This window comes from Vombatus ursinus, unplaced genomic scaffold (assembly GCF_900497805.2).
Source record: "Vombatus ursinus unplaced genomic scaffold, bare-nosed wombat genome assembly UNPS02015255.1, whole genome shotgun sequence".
NCBI classification, from domain to species: Eukaryota; Metazoa; Chordata; class Mammalia; order Diprotodontia; family Vombatidae; genus Vombatus; species Vombatus ursinus.
In genome coordinates, this window is record NW_020955033.1 from 38657346 (window position 1) to 38663264 (window position 5919).

Below are 5919 nucleotides of genomic sequence, written 5' to 3' on the forward strand. Positions count from 1 at the left end.
CTCTCTCTCTCTCTCTCTCTCTCTCTCTCTCTCTCTCTCTCTCTCTCGCCAGCCTTTTCCTCTTTTCTTCTCTCTCTCTCTCCCTCTCTCAGACTTTCTGCAGCAGACACCTCAGTAAACGCCCCACATTGAAAGGGTAGTCCATGAATTAAATTAAAATCCCAAGTCAGTGTTCCTCAAGGTGTCCTTTGGAGTCTGGGGTTGGATAGTGATGGGCTGTTTGGTTGATGTGAGTTTGCCTGGGTGATGTTTTCGTTTGTTTTGTTTTGTTTTCCCGAGCGGGTGAGGTAGGGGTACTAAAAAGTCAGTGCTTTCCTCTTTTCCTTCTTCTTTGGAATTGTTCACAAAAGGGAAGGACGTTTTTGATGGGAAGTTACCCTCGGAAACCTCACGCTTTCCTCGCCTGCCCTTGCCTCCTTCCTCGGTCCCCCCCCCACCCACCCCCGAGCAGGTTTCGTTGCCCAGCACGCAGCCCCGCTACCCAAGCTGGTCGGGAGTCTCTGGAGCTGGAACGCGGGGCTGCCCAGCCGTTTTCTAGAAATCCCTTGCTCCAGACCCGTCACGCCGAGGAGCTCAGGAGCGCACTGTAGACCTAAGTTGCAACGCCGTCAGCCTCTACCGAGAAAGACCCAGACCTCGGTAGCCAACAGCGCAAAACCATTCCCAGACACTATAGGCTTTGCATTATTGGTTGATTTACTTTGTTGTTGTTTTGAATCTGTAGTCCAAAGGGCTCTCAAGATTGCGGGCAAAAATAGTTTATTTACATAGCTAACAGCGCCTGGCTTTTGCTTGATTTGTCCGCTTTCGTTCCCTTTCAAGAAAAAAAAAAGAGAAAAGAAAAAAAAATACGATCCAAATTACCAGTCCGTTGACTCCTCCTAGTCTTCTGTTTCTCCTACCACTGCTAATGCTGCTGTTGCAGCTGTCCGCTGCCCCTCGAAGCTAACACACGACTGCAATTGTGCTCTTTGCCCCGACACTTCTCCACCTTGAATGAAACTTTCCAAGACCCTACTCTGTGATGGGCAGGCATACTAGCCAATCAGACCGATCCGCCCAGAAGACGCAGGGATTGGGGAGCTGAGTCTTGGCCCTGGAAGCCATCCTATGTAATTGAGTGGTGAGAGAATGAGAAAATACTCTTCACCTTTCTTTTCAGAGCAGAATGTGGAGCTGGCTGCGTATACTAGGACTTCCTTGGGAAGCTGTCTTGGTCTTCTCTGTCTCCGGCTAACTGGATTCTCTTCCTGCCCAAGCCTCCTGCTCTCTATACAGCTATAACAGATGTTCTCTGCACTCCACCCACCCACTTATTATGCATTATGCCCACTTTGTCCAGTTGGCCAAGTTCAGAACCGATCAAGAACCTGAGAGCCAGCTGATAAGGGAATATACTGTTTAAGGAGCAAGGATTTATGGTTAAGTCCCTGAAATAACATGAAAATCTTCAAGGACTTTATTGTGCAGACATACATTTCTCCTTTTCATTTTTACCTGCCTCACTAACCCAATCAATCCATGACTTTTCAATAGAAAAGGAATTGTTTTCCCTTCATTAGACCTTAAAGATATCTAACCTCATAGTAGGTTCAGTATGTTTCACTACTTGGCCTGATGGAAGGAAATCCTCTATTTCACCAGAGTGTGTGTGTGTGTGTGTGTGTGTGTGTGTGTGTGTGTGTTTCTGTGTGTCTGTGTGTGAAGTTAAGATGTTTCCTAACCTTATCTTCTTCACAATATATTGTTTGCTATAGTTAAGGGGTTAATTCCATGGAGACTGGGCCACTATCTTCAACATCACCTTTGTGAAAGAAAGAGTAGATTTAAATGTTATCAGTAATAGAATCTCTCATAAGTCTTTCATTTTCCTATTCTATTTTGTGTGTTTATCTTCTGAGTGTCAATAGATTTGTCAACCTAGAAAGAAATCTTCAACCACAGGTATAATAAGGGAAGACAAAAACAAAATGGGCCTTAGCTCATTGTTGAGGTTGTTGCAGTGATTTAGTGATTAACAATAGTTTTATTAATAATAAAAATAATATTAATAACTCTTAATTCTCTTGATTTTACATCTTTTTTCAAATAAGGTTATTTTGTGAAGTACTTTGCAAACCTTAAAATCTACATAAACGTCAAATATGCTAATGATTATTCAGCATACATTTAGAGCCATTTGAACTAGATCACACAGGTCTAGCAGAACGTGAGTTCCTTGAGGACAGAGATTGTTTCGTTTTTGTCTCTGTATCCCCAGCACCTATCACAGTGTTTTGCATGTAGTAATCACTTAGCAAATGTTTGGCTAAATTGAATTAGTACAGTGGAAATAGCATTGACTTTGGAGTCAGAGAGCCTTGTTTTAGTTAATAACAAGAATTTATTAAATACCTACTATGTTCTTGTGCTAAGCACTTGGGATACAAATAAAGGCAAAAATGCAGACTCTGATCTCAAGGAGTTTACATTCTAGTTGCAGAGACATCACTCAGACAACTACATCCAAAGATGATATATATTGGATAAATTGGAAATAATCAGCAGAATGAAATCACTAGCATCATGGGGGATTCAGAGCAGCTCCTAGCAGAAGGTAAGATTTTATCTGGAATTTGAAGGAATGTAGAAAAATTAGGAAGCAGACATGAGGAAAGAGAGTGTTTCAGGCATGAGAGACAGCAAGTGAAAATGCCTGGAGTTGGGAGATAGGGTGTCTAATGAAAGGAACAACAAGGATGCCAGTGTTACTGGATTGCAGATTATTGAGATTATTATAGGGTGGTATTATGAGCAAAAAAGATTAGAAAGAAGGAAGAGGCTAGGTTATGTAGAGATTTAAAAAGCAAAAAAAAAAAAGATTTTATGTTTTGTCTTGGAGACCATAGGGAACCACTGTAGTTGATTGAATGGGGGAGAGGGACATGGTCAGATTTACTCTTAGTAAAATCAGTTTGACAGGTGAGTGGAAAATGGACTAGAATGAAGAGAGATCTGAGGCAGGGAGACCAACTAGAAGGCTTTTGAAATAGCACAGGCATGACATGGTAGGAACTTGCCCAACGTGGTTTGCTGGTTACTACCTTCGTGACCTTGAGGGAAGTTGGGATTTAATGAAATTGGGTTCTGGAATTACTTTCTTCTATACTGTGTTTCATGAATAAAGGGAAATGTTAGAAGGCTGAAAGGGCTCTTTGAAGAAACTCAGCGACTATTACCTTTGTAAATGGGGTTCTATGGATATCACGTAGCTATATTTTCTATCTGTATTCAACTACTGTTACTATTGTTCAGTCATTTCAGTCATGTTTGACTCTTTGTGACTCCATCTGGGTTTGTTTTTTGGTTGTTGTTTTTTTTGTCAAAGATACAGAAGTGGTTTGCCATTTCCTTCTCTGGCTTACTTTACAGATGAGGAAACTGAGGCAAACAGGGTTAAATGATTTGCCCAGGGTCACACAACTGGTATGTATCTGAGGCTGGGTTTTAACTCAGGTTTTCCTGACTCCAGGCTCAGGGCTTTATTCCCTGCTCCACCTAGTTGCCCCCTAATCAACTACTAGTCTTATATAAATCTGTAGTTCAGACCCACACCGAAAGGGATTTTGCATTTTGTTATAAGTGAGCACTGTGATATACTGCCAAAGCATAGCATAGTGAAAAGAACACTAGATTTGGAATCGAGCACTTTAGTTTGAACCCTGGCTGTTATTTACTACTTGAGTGATTTTGGTCAAGTAACAATATTTCAGTGCTTCATTTTCTTCATTTGTAAAATTAAAAGATAGGATTAGATGATCTCAAAGATTCCTTCCAGCTCCTAATCCTTGAGTAATGGGGGCCATCTCAAGAGGTATGCTCAGAGTTGCCTTTTCTGCTTCTAGTCTACCATGTGGGAGCTTTGAGGCTTTCTTCCAGCCACAAATAACATATGGATAAAAGACTTATACTTCAAGATGACTACGAGTCCTTTTATTAGCTACATATCCAGAAACGCTAATGACGAAGTAGATGCTTAAAAGGGAATAAACCCACCCTCAGCTCTCTCTTTCTTTCTGGCTTTTGATCTTATGTTTCTAGCTACTTTCTTTTAAAGTAATGTATTTTGAATTATCAACAATCACCTCCATAAGCTTTTGAGTTTTAAATTTTTCTCCCCCTCCCTCCCTACCTCCTTCCCCAAGATGGCACAAAATCTGATATAGGTCTAGCTACTTTCTAAGAAGGGTGTTGGGGAAGGGATGGCTTGCCCTATGCCATGCCCCACCTTCCATGACACCATGTATACATGGCCTCTAAAGAACATAACTTTTCCAGATAAGCCTGAGCCTGGGTGTAATCTATTTCCTTTTAATTGATCTTTGGTGAACAAGGCTCTATCCTTAGATGAATATGCCCAGGGTTGGAGATGAACTTGTGAGTTTGAGATGTCTGGAGATACTGGGTTCCATTGAGTTAGAGCTAAATGATGTTAAGGAGATAATTCACTAGTAATCACTCCAACATTCCTGGAGAGGACAGTCACTGATAAGAACACTGACCCAAAGTCTAACCATTTTACCAGCAAATGTGATCTACAAGTTATTTGAATAAGGCAGAACTAAGGTCAAATATAAAACACCTAATCAGTAATCCCACAAACTGCTTTATGTTCTAATGATGTTTAGGTATCAACCTCCCAACAGATTGTAATGCTAGTTAGAAACTGGTACTTGATCCCATTTTAACTTCATTTTCATCAAATATAAACAAGTAAGGGTTCTGTGTGAGCATTCCTTTTGTGTGTAGGAAATAAATATTATGTCTGATTCATACTGTATATTGAATACCTTTTTAACCCTTCCTTTTGAAAAAAACCCTATGCACTAGCCTAAGTTTGAAATAATTTTTCTCTGGGGCAATTTAGCAAAGATTTAACAAATGAAGAGTATAAGAAAAGGGAGGCCAACTCTCTGCATTAGAGGCCAGGTTGCCACAATACTAAACCTAGCATGCCTTAGTCTCAGATGAGGAGTTTAGTGTAGTAGACAGTGTTATATTTGGAGTCAGGAATCAGAAATCCCATCTTTTATACTTACTGTGTGACCCTGTGTAAATCAGCTAACTTCTCTGGGCCCTGGTTTCCTCATCTGTAAAATGAGGAGGCTAGATTTAATGACCTCTAAGGATCCTTCCAGCTCTGTTATAAGTGGCCTCATTATGCCAGTCCCAAGGAGGCCCCAAAGCAGTTCATTATTTTTAGACTATGATTCTCCTATAAAAGAACTTTAGCTACTTGGAAGAATCTGAAATCTCATTGGTTTAGACTTTGAATCAGTGTTTGTTGAAGTGAATCTGGTCTGTTTTCTTGGCAGAATTGAGAAGTCAACTTTCACTCTTTAATAGCTTTACTATATTTCTGGACATGAAACTGAAGCATTTGTTCTATTCCAGGGTTTAATCTGACCTTGATATTATTCTATCTGCCCATACTATGATTTCTCTTCCCCTTACGAGATGATATTCATGACTTCTTGTATCTCTCTCAAAACTCATAAAGTGATAGGCAGCTGTGTGGTAGTGAGCTTCTCTAAAATGAGCTAGACTAGTTCCTGGGTGACAGACATACAATCCATCCTTGAGTGCATCCTGGAAGACTTTCAAGTTTGATCAGATATTCCACTGTCAGAACTTTCAGAAACTTAGAGTTTTCTCCATACCATGAGTCATATAGAGAAGTAAGACCTTAACAGAGAACCATAGTAACTGAAATTATTTCAGTGTACCTCCATGGGGGTCAGAATAGAAAAAGAAGTCTCAGTTAGCTGTGGAGTTGATAAATGAATCATTTGTTTTCTTTTCTTAAAAATCACAATTCTAGACTAAATTAGGATGCCATCAGTTGACTTTCTGGAATACCTTCAGATAGCCAAGTTCACT